The sequence below is a fragment of the Schistocerca serialis genome, chromosome 3, assembly GCF_023864345.2.
Source record: "Schistocerca serialis cubense isolate TAMUIC-IGC-003099 chromosome 3, iqSchSeri2.2, whole genome shotgun sequence".
Taxonomy (NCBI): domain Eukaryota; kingdom Metazoa; phylum Arthropoda; class Insecta; order Orthoptera; family Acrididae; genus Schistocerca; species Schistocerca serialis.
In genome coordinates, this window is record NC_064640.1 from 847,063,982 (window position 1) to 847,077,925 (window position 13,944).

The following is a 13,944-nucleotide window of genomic DNA, read 5'->3' on the forward strand; positions in this document are numbered from 1 at the left end:
CGGAACAAACACTGGTAGCAGTTACTTCTGTAAAATATCTGGGAGTATGCGTGCGGAACGATTTGAAGTGGAATGATCATATAAAACTAATTGTTGGTAAGGCGGGTACCAGGTTGAGATTCATTGGGAGAGTGCTTAGAAAATGTAGTCCATCAACAAAGGAGGTGGCTTACAAAACACTCGTTCGACCTATACTTGAGTATTGTTCATCAGTGTGGGAACCATACCAGATCAGTCTGACGGAGGAGATAGAGAAGATCCAAAGAAGAGCGGCGCGTTTCGTCACAGGGTTATTTGGTAACCGTGATAGCGTTACGGAGATGTTTAATAAACTCAAGTGGCAGACTCTGCAAGAGAGGCGCTCTGCATCGCGGTGTAGCTTGCTCGCCAGGTTTTGAGAGGGTGCGTTTCTGGATGAGGTATCGAATATATTGCTTCCCCCTACTTATACCTCCCGAGGAGATCACGAATGTAAAATTAGAGAGATTAGAGCGCGCACGGAGGCTTTCAGACAGTCGTTCTTCCCGCGAACCATAAGCGACTGGAACAGGAAAGGGAGGTAATGACAGTGGCACGTAAAGTGCCCTCCGCCACACACCGTTGGGTGGCTTGCGGAGTATCTATGTAGATGTAGATGTAGAACTGGCAGATAAAAATTGGGAGTGGGCCCCGAAGACCCCACTGATGAAGTGTAAGTAAGATGTGATGGCGCCAAGCTGTGTCATAGGCCTAGCGATGGTCAAAAACTACTGCAACTAAATAGGGCGCTGGGAATAAGCCTGCCGAACTGCGGATTCCAAGCAAAGTAAATGATCGGAGATCGTCCCTCTTGGAAGCCACACTGGTAAGGGGACAATAGATCCTGAGATTCGAGGACCCAATTGAGCCATCAGGCTAGCATCCTTTCAAGTAACTTGCAAACAACATTTGTCAGACTAATTGGACGACAGCTTTCAACAAATAGGGGGTTCTTACCAGGCTTAAGGCCAGGAACCACGATGCTATCCCTCCACTGAGAAGGGAAGTCACCCTGGAGCCAAATACAGTTAAACGCCCGGAGAAGATGTTGCCGTTGTGGAGCACTGAGATGTTGAAGCAGTTGGTCATGAATTGAGTCAGGCCCAGGGGCCGTATAATGAGAAGAAGAAAGTGTGGAAAGAAATTCCCATTCAGTAAAAGGTTTGTTTTAAGATTCTGACTGACAAGGGGTAAAACATAAGGCGGAAGATTCGGCCAGCTGTTTCCGGTGAAGGAAAGAAGCTGGATAGGAGGCTGATGCTGATGCAAAATGGGTCGCAAGATGTTCTGCAAGAATCAACAGGTCCGTACAAAGGTGAAGACCTGGGAGAGTGGACTGCCGATGGCAACCTTGGAGAGAGTGAAGTGTAGCCCATACCCATGACATACGGACAGTAGAACCGAGGGAAGAAACAAAGCACTCCCAACATATCCATTTGCTCCGTTTGATTAAATAACGGGCTTTACTGCGAAGGCGTTTAAAGGTAATATGGTTGGCAACGGATGGGTGTCTCTTACGGTGTTGCAAAGCTCGACAGCGATCACGGATGGCAATGGCAATGGCCGTACTCCACCATGGGACTTGCCGGCGACAAAATGGTCCAGATGAGCGCAATACAGCAACGCTAGCAGACGTCATCAATACAACCCGACAAAGAGGGAGAAAACATGACCTGTGCAGTATATAGAGGCCAATCGGTGCATTGGAAAGACCAACGAGGTAATCTGTCCATTGGGGAGCGGGAAGTGAGCGAGAGAATCAATGGGAAATGGTCACTATCACAAAGGTCGTCGTGTGGCGAGCAGTGTAATGAAGGGAGGAGGGAGGGAGAAGAAAGAGAAAGATCAATGGCAGAAAAGTTACCATGACCAGCAAGAAATGAGTAGGGGAGCCATCATTTAGAAGGCAGAAGTCGAGGTCTGTAATAAACTGGTCTATGAGAAGACCTCATCTAGATGGATAAGCACTGCCCCACAAGGAATGATGAGCATTAAAATCCCTGGGAAGGAGGAAGGGAGGAGGAAGCTGCTGAAGAAGGGTAGTTACGGCAACAGGTGTAAGAGTCCTGTCAGGAGGGAGATAAAGATTGTGAACCGTGACCTCAGAGTCCAGGTGGAACCTAACAGCAACCGCTTCCAATGTAGTTTGAAGAGGAAGTCACGTGCAAGCAACATCTGTACGGACCAACGTACAAACGCCACCAGAAGCCCGCAGGTGTCAGACCCGATTTTGACAGAAAACACTGAACCCACAGAGGGTCGGTGAATGATTATCAGTAAAATGAGATTCCTGTAGAACTACACAAGCTGCACAGTAATACTAAATAACTGATTTCAACTCTGTAAGGTGACGATAATAACCATTAGAATTCCACTGGATAACCACAGAACGATGATTCAAATGGGGGTTGAACAGGCTAAAGCCAGTCATACCACCGGGTCACCACCCATCACCGAGAAGAAGGGGGTGACATCCATGAACAGCAGGTCAGAATCTGGCTGTGAAGCTGGGGATGGGACCTCTGGTGACACAAGAGGCTCCTTGTCCCAGGACTTATGTTTCTTCTTCTTTTCTGTTTGAGATCGAGGAGGGCTGTGCGGCATAATGGAGCCAGCTGCAACAAGATTGGGAACATAAAGAGATCGGGTGACCTGGGGCCCAACAGACCACGGTTCTCACGGTCATCGCATGGCAGTAGACCTTTGGCTTGGAAGGTGCCAGGAAGGGGCACCCCGGGAGGGGCGCCCTTGACTGGCAGACGCTGAAGAAGTGGCTTGGGAGGGGGAGCAGCACCTGGAGGAGAAGGTGTGGGAGCCGCAGGGGAGGGGGGAGAAGAGCCGTCCAGGACTGGGGTAAGGAAGTGGGAGGAAGGGGTGAAAATGTAACTAAAGCATAACTAGACATCATGGACACAGGGGAAGACATGCATACCTCTTACGAGCCTCAGTGTAGGTTAAACGATCAAGGGACTTATACTCCTGTGTCTTCTTTTCCTTCTTATAAACTGGGCAATCAGGTGAACGTGGAGAGTGATTGGCATGACAATTAACACACACGGGAGGGGGAACACAGGAACTCCTCTCATGGAGTGGACGTGCACAGTCACCACAGAGAGGGGCCAGTGAACAGCGGGAAGACTTTAAACACCTCATAGGAGGTGGGATATATGGCATCACATCACATCGATAAAACATAATCTTTACTTTCTCAGGGAGGGAATCCCCCTTCAAAAGCCAGGATAAAGACATCAGGATCAATGCGATTGTACTTCAGACCCTTCTGAACACGCCGAACAAAGTGAACACCCCACCATCCGAGATTGTCCCGATGCTCCTCATCAGTTTGAAGGATGAGGCCCCTGTGAAAAATCACACCTTGAACCATATTTAGAGACTGGTGGGGGGGGGGGGGGGTAATTGACACAGGAATCAGGAATTGTGCCAAGATGGTTACAAGCATGAAGGGCCACAGACCGGGCAGCTGAAGCAGTTTTGATCAACAACGAACCCCACCGTATCTTTCTCAGGGAGTCCACTTCACCAAACTTGTCTTCAATGTGTTCTGCAAAGAATAAAGGTTTGGTATTGGTGAAAGTATCCCCATCAGTCATGGTGCAAACCAGCATTACCGATGGAGGGCGCTGCAAACTTGTAAGTGATTTTCAGCCAGCTGTCCAAATACTTTTGATCATATAGTGTACATGGATGTTAAATCAGCAATGCTCATACCACATTTGCGTTTTTCAATGATTTTACATTTCATTTCTAAGGCCACTTTCTCTCTCTTATTGTCGTCTCCTAATGGCTTTATCTAAGGGACATTTGTATGAAAGTTATTAACGTTTGCACACGGAAAAACACTATGTGAACACAAATTTAGAAAAATGTATGATCATAATCTGCACTAAGGTGGTAGCTGCAGACAATGAAAGGTGTTTATGTTGTTGAACGTTTCTCCTGCTATGCACAAAAGGCTGGTGACATCACACTAGCCATCGTCACTCATTATGTATAACATTGCTCGTTAATCGAGTCATTTTTTTACCATTTGTTTTGCTCGTTATGCGAATTGCACGTTATCAGCAGTGCTCGTTAAGTGAGGTTCCACGGTATAGCATTTGTATCCACCTGATTCCGACGAGAAAGAGATGTCCCCTGGCAAGTCCCACATCCCAGTTCATTCTCTCGAAATCCCATTACGTCCTGACAGCACCATTCTATTAGTTAGAAGACTGTCTATTCCTCCACCCATCACTGATTGGGCAGAGAGATATTGCAACGAGAAAAATAGAACACTAACATGCAGAAGGAAATTCTCAACTATGCAGGGTATACATGGACGGTACAAAGAAATTCGGAAGCACTACACCTACAATTCATCGATATCGAATGACTGTCTATAAATATCCCCCTGTACATGTCCTAATCTTTATCATATTCCTATGATTACTACGCTAGATATACAACAGCGTAATAGTGTCAGATCGTCAGATCCTTTGTTAATGGCAAAGTCTCTCTTCTTCTCCCGCGTCCGGCCATCCTGATTTAGGTTTTGCGTGATTTCCCTAAATCACTCCAGGCAAATGCCGGGATGGTTCCTCTGAAAGGGCGCGGCCGACTTCCTTCCCCATCCTTCCCTAATCCGATAAGACCGATGACCACGCTGCCTGGTCTCCTTCCCCAAACAACCAACCAACCACTCTCTCTTCTTCTTCTTTTTCTTATTCTTCTCTCTCTCTCTCTCTCTCTCTCTCTCTCTCTCTCTCTTTCACACACACACACACACACACACACACACACACAATCACACACACACACAATTTGCTTTTATAATATCCAATGAACTATTAAAACTTCACCAACACCACCTGGCAGAGAATGGTGGTAAGGTTTTAACATGCCTCTCATTTCCAATATGTCGAAAACAAATACTTTCTGCTTGCTGACATATCTGGCGATCCTATTAAATAAGTAGGTATTGGCACACTGAAGCAGGTGGCCAGTGGTTAAAGTTGCTTGCACAGAGCATTGCAAAGTTTTTTCGTCTGTGATGGAGGAAGGACCATATCCTACAGACCATCAGTCACAATAGAGGGTTCCTGTGTTGATGTTTCATAAGCAGTTTGATACATTGATTTTTTTTTTAATGCATCGAAACAGTATGTGGCTACAGCTTTGTACACCACCATACATTTTGGTTTTCTACCTTGACTTTGAGGTCTGTGTCAGGTGCTAAACTGACATTAACACTTTTCGATCCTTGAGCTCTCACAGAAACTTGGACATCCCATGGCGTAAACTAAGCTGCTCCCAAAACACACAGGATGGTTGAAATAAAAGACAGAGGTTGTGTTCCTTATTGACGAAAATGTGGATGAGACTGCAACATATGGAAACTGGTAAATTTTGCAGTAATGTAGAGCATTTCCAAACAGATATCTAAAGGTGATGACGACTGCATTTAACTCATGTTCCACAGTGATGTGGTAGCAGATGTCTCAGTGTTCCATTTTTTAAGAGTCCAAAAGCATTGATTCCTCATACAGGGGGTGCTTATTGCACTCACATGTGGGGTTACTGTTTTGGTGGCCTAGGTAGTCGTCATCATGATCTCTGAATCTTTGGACACTGTTTCTTTCATTTTTATGGCTTACAATGCATAACTACATGTGGAACATGGGGGTATTCTGTAGTACTTAAACCCACAGAGCATGGATAGTATGCAGAATCAGTTGTCAATTGCACTGGTGGAGGAATGGAATGATTTTTGTACACCCAGGCGATCATGTAAGTACCCGTATTCCTTCACATTTCTGTCGCATTTGCCTCAGTTTTACGTATTTTCCATTAATTTTCGTAATTTTGCCAGGTTTCCCATAAGGCAATTTTCCCAAATACTCAAGTTCCTGACCACCACTCTCGACGACCTGTCAATACAACAAAGAGTTTCATTGTGTCAATCTCGTTATGCTATCAGCCAATGGCACTGCAGCATGAGTCTCATTTTCTGTATCACTGCTAAACCATACCCTCCATTACTTTGCAAGTGCTATATACATGTGGACATATCGCAAACCCTGTTACACTTCCTACATGACATGAGACAAATACTGTTCTTTAATGTGGGAAATAGTCATTAGCAGAGAGAATGTGCAAAAGCTACTTTCCTTAGCCAAAACGCTGCATACATTCTGTAAGATTTTATTGCAATTGACTATGTCCCTTGCATTCATAGAATAAAGTCTGAGATTGAAAGATCACCTTTGATAACTACCATCCCAACAAAAGAATCATATTCATAGCAGCACTCTGCCCTCTAAATCGAAATGAGCTGCCCCTTGATTGAACCTGTCGACTAATGATCCTGAGAAAAAACTCTAGATGTTCTCTCTATGCATCTTGTAACTGGCCCTTGGCCTTTAACCAACCTTCCCTGCGCACATTGTCGCTGACTTAATTTGGAACTGACCTGAAGTATAACCGCACTATACCCACTACATTCGATACCTTGTTAAAGAACGGGATGAACTGAGTTCCATGTAATCAATATATTTCGATATTGTGCTTTCAGAAAGAGCATAACACGACTTCCAAACTTGCACAGCCAACTGATACTAGCGATACAGACCAGTATGCACATTCCACTACCATAGCTGCTGTTCTGTGAAGACTGTTTGATACCAATTACACACGATCTCTCTAGATGCATCCATGCTGAGGAGGTTAGCACCCTTTACTGGTGTGTAGCGAATACGAGCCTGATACATTTGAGACTGTTGCGGTGATATAACAGATGATTAAGAAGAAGAAACGTATGGTTTATGCATGATGGAACTCCAGGAGGAAGGAGTTTAAAAAATTGTACATAAATCACTTGTGCTAGCAATTCTGTAGTATTGGAAAAAGATAAATTGTCGCACAACATGAACATACACTCGTAAGACTACACGATTCAACACTTAAACATGCTATAATGTAAAAGCAGTGTGGTTTCCAATATGTTAGTCACATGGAATGCGATGCTATTAATACTCCAATGGAGTAAATATATGTCCAACACCTGACATATACTCACCCTCTAAGATTTCTATCCTACGTACTATGGTGAGAAGCTTTATGATGATAAAACTACTACCTTCTACACCAAGAGGAAAAAATAGATTCTTTGTGAAACATGCACTATATAGCTTTCTGGAGGTGTACAGCACACACTGTTCATGTCCAAATATGGTTCAAAAATTATTCTACGCTCGCATCAGTCATATAAAATGACTGTCAGCAATGGAAAATTCATGAAACTACCACATCTTATGAGGAAAAAGACAAACGCATAGCAGTGGTGTTTGACATGTCAGACTACACCAATGCTGCACTATCTATGAGAACAGAACACAATCTCTTCCAAACACAATAACTGTGAAGCAAATGTATACGCAGGGATTACAGTACCTCACAAACCCCTGCCTCAATTTATGTTCAAGATGTGGCAGGGGAATGGAGTACTTTGCATACATCTTCATTTGTTTAGAGGACGATGCTGAAATAGGTTTTCCATCGGTTTGGTAGACATGGTTCATCGCACATGCGTTGGAAGTGCTCCGCTGGCTGTGGTATGGAGGGGTTTCCTGTTAATGATCGCAGGTACATAGCTCTCTAAATAACACGTAGAACATACAATTATATATGAGTTGAATGAAAGTTATACCACACAACTGATACACTATGAGAAAACATCAGAAAAAAATGGTTGAAAGTGCAATACATGACCTGCCACAACTTCTCGCTGTCTCCAGAATGCATCATCAGTCTACCATTAAATCATAACTCATTACAGCCCCTCTCAGCTGATTAATCCACCTACTTTTTATCATCTTTTAGCACAGATCGATGACAATTTAGATGCAGAGGGATTTCATTTCTAGTAGTGCAGTGAACTTGCATATATCTCTATTATATCAGTAGACATACTGCAGAATGTCGTTAAAAAGCATTCTGGAAATGTTCTGAAAGGTATCTGTTAGCTGACACCACATGATTGTCAGTGGTAACTGCCGTCTGCTACACATCTCCTGTGCAGCAAGCAACGTAAATTTAAGTATTAACTGTGTTTTCCTTACTTGTCACCCCTTTTTCGGTGTGTTTTTGCTTTTAGGAAACTTTAATTTTCGAGCACTAGTAATAGTGTTCCATAGATTTTGTGTTTGTTTTGAATACAGTCCAGAGACAGTTAGTGCTCAGTCTCATTGTTTCCAACAAGAAGTGTCTAGTAACCACAGTTTAGTCAGCTATTAGCCGCCTTTACTGAATTAGCAGTCTAGTTCAAAACTGATTACTTAACGCTCTACAGTAAATTGTTGATTCCTTGGGATGGACAGGATGTGTGACTGCTGTGTACGGATGCAGGAGGAGCTGGCCACTGTTTGCGAACAGCTGAACATGCTGATGGCCACAGTCAGCCGTCTTCATTCTGCTGCCTCGGAGTCTAGGGGCAGTGGGGAGTCTGATGCATCCCATGGTACACCCCAGGTGTTACATGCTTCACCCACAGTCCCTGCTGTCGAGACATCTTCGCGGGTACCGGGCACAGTTGGGCCACCCTCTTCCCAAGGGGAGTGGTGGGTTCAACGATGTTCGCATCGCATGAGGCGGAGGGTCAATGTGGAGGCTGTTCGTGTGGCATCGCCCGCTCAACCTGTGAGTGGACATGTGGCCGCTCCTTCAGCAAGGTCCGAGCAGGCACATGGGGGGAGGGGTTTATTAGTGATTGGGAGCTCCAATGTTAGGCAGGTGATGGATCCCCTTAGGGAAATAGCGGAAAGGTCAGGGAAGAAGGCCAGTGTTCACTCTGCTTGCCATTGGGTCTCATCCGAGATGTTGAGGAGGCTCTGCCGGCGGCGATAGGGAGCACTGGGTGCACCCGACTGCAAATTGTTGCTCATGTTGGCACCAATGACTCCTGCCGTCTGGGTTCAGAGGTCATCCTCAGTTCATACAGATGGTTGGTGGAGATGGTGAAGGTGGCTGCCTAGATCGCAGGGTGGAAACGGAGCTAACTATTTTGAATGTCATTCCCAGAACCAATCACGGGCCTCTCGTTTGGAGCCGAGTGAGAGGCTTAAACCAGAGGCTCAGACGATTCTGCAGAGATCTGGGGTGCAAATTTCTCGAGCTCTGCTATCGGGTGGAGAATTGTAGTGTCCCCATGAATAGGTCATGCATGCACTACACCCAGGAAACAGCTACAAGTTAGCGGAGTACGTGTGGAGTGTGCATGTGGGTTTTTTTGGGTTAGAGAATTCCCTCCCTTGGCCCAACAAGACGCCTCCTAGGACGCGACAAGGTAGCAGTAAGCAAAACGCAACAGCGAATGACAATATTAGTGTGGTAATAGTAAACTGCAGGAGCGTCTATAGAAAGGTCCCACAACTGCTCTCATTAATAAACAGTCACAATGCCCACATGGTACGAGGAACGGAAAGTTGGCTGAAACCAGATGTAAACAGTAATGGAATTCTAAACTCAGATTGGAATGTATACTGCAGAGACAGGCTGGACAGTGAAGGGAGAGGCATGTTTATAGCGATAAAAGTGCAATAGTATTGAAGGAAATTGGCGGACATCTGGAATGTGAAATAATTTGGGTGATGGTCACGGTTAAAGCAGGCTCAAACATGGTAATTGGATGTCTCTATAGGTCCACTGGCTCAGCAGCTGTTGTGGCAGAACAACTGAAGGAAAATCTGGAAAATATCTCTAGTAGATTTCCCGACCATGCTATTGTTTTGGGTGGAGATTTTAATTTACCAGATATAGACTGGGAGACTCAAATGTTTATAATGGGTGGCAGGGGCAAAGAATACAGTGAAATTTTTTTAAGTGCATTATCTGGAAACTACCTTGAGCAGTTAAACAGATAACCGACTTGTGGCGATAACATATTAGACCTTCTGGTAACAAACAGACTCGAACTATTTGAAACAGTTAACGCAGAACAGGGAATCAGCGATCATGCGATCATAAAGCTGTTACAGCATAGGTGATTTCAGCTGTAAATAGAAATATTAAAAAAGGTAGGTAGATGTTTTTGTTTAGCAAAAGTGACAAAAAGCAGATTTCAGGGTACTGGACAGCTCAACACAAAAGTTTTATCTCAAGTACAGATAGTGCTGAGGATTAGTGGACAACGTTCAAAACCATCGTACAATATGCTTTAGATGAGTATGTGCCAAGCAAGATCATAAGAGATGGAAAAGAGCCACCGTGGTACAACAACCGAGTTAGAAAACTGCTACGGAAGCAAAGGGAACTTCACAGCAAACATAAACATAGCCAAAGCCTTGCAGACAAACAAAAATTACACGAAGCGAAATGCGTGTGAGGAGGGCTATGCGTGTGGCATTCAACAAATTTGAAAGTAAAGTTCTATGTACTGACTTGGCAGAAAATCCTAAGAAATTTTGGTCTTATGTCAAAGTGGTAGGTGGATCAAAACAAAATGTCCAGACACTCTGTGACCAAAATGGTACTGAAACAGAGGATGACAGACTAAAGACCAAAATACTAAATGTCATTTTCCAAAGCTGTTTCACAGAGGAAGACTGCACTGTAGTTCCTTCTCTAGATTGTCGCACAGATGACAAAATGGTAGATATCGAAATAGATGACAGAGGGATAGAAAAGCAATTAAAATTGCTCAAAAGAGGAAAGGCCGATGGACCTGATACAATACCAGTTCGATTTTACACAGAGTACACGAAGGAACTTGCCCCCCTTCTTGCAGCAGTGTACCGTAGGTCTCTAGAAGAGCGTAGCATTACAAAAGATTGGAAAGGGGCAGAAGTCATCCCCGTTTTCAAGAAGGAACGTCGAAGAGATGTGCAGAACTATAGACATATATCTCTGACATCGATCAGTTGTAGAATTCTGGAACACGTATTATGTTTGAGTATAATGGCTTTTCTGGAGACTAGAAATCTACTCTGTAGGAATCAGCATGGGTTTCGAAAAACACGATCATGTGAAACCCAGCTCGCGCTATTTGTCCACGAGACTCAGAGGGCCATAGACACGGGTTCCCAGGCAGATGCCGTGTTTCTTGACTTCCGCAAGGCGTTTGATACAGTTCCATATGGGCGTTTGATGAACAAAGTAAGAGAATATGGACTATCTGAGCAATTGTGTGCATTAGGAGTGATTTAAAATGGAATGACCAAATAAAATTAATTGTTGGTAAATCAGATGCCAGACTGAGATTCACTGGAAGAATCCTAAGGAAATGCAGCCCGAAAACAAAGGTAGTAGGTTGCAGTACACTTGTTCGCCCACTGTTTGAATACTGTTCACTGGTGTGGGATCCATACCAGATAGGGTTGATAGAAGAGATAGAGAAGATCCAACAGAGAGCATCGCACTTCATTGCAGGATCATTTAGTAATTGCGAAAGCGTTACGGAGATGATAGATAAACTCTCTGCAAGAGAGACGCTCTGTAGCTCAGTACGGGCTTTTGTTGAAGTTTCGAGAACATACCTTCACCGAGAAGTCAAGCAGTATATTGCTCCCTCCTACGTATATATCACGAAGAGACCATGAGGATAAAATCAGAGTGATTAGAACCCACAAAGAGGCACACCAACAATCTTTCTTTCCACGAACAGTACGAGACTGGAATAGAAGGGAAACCAATAGAGGTACTCAATGTACCCTCTGCCACACAGCGTCAGGTGGCTTGCAGAGTATGGATGTAGATGTAGATGTAGATGTAGATGGTAGAGAGGACAGAGGAGCATATTGTAAATTACGTTTGTTAGAGTTTAAAACACTTAAACAGTCATACACAGCGTCAAACACAGGATCCATTCTGTAGTTGTATATTGCAGTCCAAAAGCTGGTAACGAAATGCTCTTCAGCTAAGGAGGACATAAAGTTTATTATGGTCACATGTCACATGTCTACTGTGACCTTACAAAGGCATTCGATTCTGTGAAGCACTCCATGCTGCTTCATAAACTAGACAGATATGGCATCAGGCAAAATGCTCTGCAGTGGCTCAGGCGTTTTCTGACAAACAGGTAGCAAATGCTAATCATAACAACTAACGCCATGGGGGTACATTATCACAATGAGTCCATCAAGGCTCAATCTTAGGGCCAATATTATTTCTCTTTTACATAAATGATTTACCTCTTAATATCACTGCTGAGTCAGTCATGTTTGCTGATGATACTTCAGTACTTCTTGAAAAACAAAATGTGGGAGAAATTCCAGATGGTGTTATAAACACTCTAAACAACCTAGATACATGGTTTCAAGAAAATGGACGTAAACTTAACTTTTCAAAGACCTTCTTTACACAATTTAGAACCAAACAATAAAAAATCAGTGACTTCAGTATTGTACACAAAAATCAAGTTATGGTCGAAGCTCTGTCCATTAAATTCTTGGAAATAAACTTGGACAACAATCGAATCTGGCAAGTACATATAGATTATTTAACTCCAAAATTAAACAGCCTTGCCTTTGCAGTGGTATACCAGACATAAGCTGCAGAAAAGCGATGAACCACAGTTACTTTGAACCTGTAATTAGATATGGTTTAATTTGGGGGGAGGGGGATTCAAGCTACATGTCATGAATCCTGCTACTTCAAAAAATAATTATTAGAAAAATCTGTGCTGCCCCTCCAAGAACATCCTGCCACCAATTATTCAAGAACCTAAAAATATTACCTATCCCTGCATTGTACAGATTTTAAATTATCATCTTTTTAAATAGTAAACCTGAGCTGACAGAAGAAAACCATTTTAAACATACGTACAACATTAGACACAAAGAAAATTTCATGCTTCCACATCACTTAAAACTCTACCAACGAACACCTCAGTCCATGGGAATGAAAATTTACAATAAACTCAAGGGTAGAGATGTACTGAGCATGGAGATAGGTTCATTGAATAGAAAACTATATAATATCCTCTTGGAAAAATGCTACTATTCAATTGAGGAATTTATCAACAATGAAATTGTCATTTGAATAGTGTGACTGTTTAATATTATAGCATTGGGTATAATATTGGATACATATATAAAGATAATGTACTGTTACATCATAAGAAAAACAGTTTTATAAAATTACTATGGCCATCATTTTTACAGTGTGTCTGTTTAATATTATAGAATTGTGTATAATATTGTACACATATATAAAAGTAATGTACCGTCACATCATAAGAAAAACAATTTAATAATAGTGCTGTGTCCAGTATCAACCAGTAATGGTAAAAATACTGTTATGTAATTAAGTATATCATAAGGCTAAATTTGACGTGTATTCTGTACAGCATGATCAGATAATCTGTAAATGTATGTTATGAGATGAATACAAAGTATCACACAGCCTTTAAAAAAAACCTTGAGCACTCCACGAATACCCCTGCTACATGAGTAGCTCCTTCCTTTGTGTATTACACCCGTGACCTGTCAACAGGGGTCCTACGACTTTCCACTCAATAATGTAGCCCTAGAAATCTGCATCCAAGATCATCACAGAGCCAAAGATAATGGTTGAGGAAACAATGCTGCAATTTGCCATCTCTGGTTGCATCCCACAGGCGAGGCCAGCAGGCTACTCCACTTCCCCGAGCCACTGGCATGAATTGAGGATAGGCTTGTGGCGGCCACACCATTCAAAACCGCAAAGGGCTCAACTATTGCACAGACGACACAAGTAAGCGACGCTCGGCATTCACGAGTGCAGCTATACCGTTATACCAAGTTTTGGCATTGGTGCATCCCACTCCAGATCATACAGGACAAAGCAGACAGACAGTGCAAGCTGATCAATGTGACGCAACACATGTCTCTGACTTCTCATGCCGCGGACCACATGCATCGAGTGAAAGCGACTCCACCGCAAATGCATGTGCGC